A 222-nucleotide genomic window follows, 5' to 3' on the forward strand; every position below is an offset into this window, starting at 1 on the left:
AAATTAACAGATGCTTTTTCAAGTTTAAATGATCTAAAATTAATCTTTACTAAATAAAAGTTAGTTTAAATTTTTGGTTTAAGTAGAACAGTTATCTTTTAAGTCATTGATATTAAATATATTTATATTTTACCCAGGTTCTACAAAAACCCGTGTTAATAACTTACTTCAATGTCTCTAGAGGTTATGAAATACCTTAAGTATATCTGCCAGTAAGAAGCC

Source organism: Desmodus rotundus, chromosome 9, assembly GCF_022682495.2.
Source record: "Desmodus rotundus isolate HL8 chromosome 9, HLdesRot8A.1, whole genome shotgun sequence".
NCBI lineage: Eukaryota > Metazoa > Chordata > Mammalia > Chiroptera > Phyllostomidae > Desmodus > Desmodus rotundus.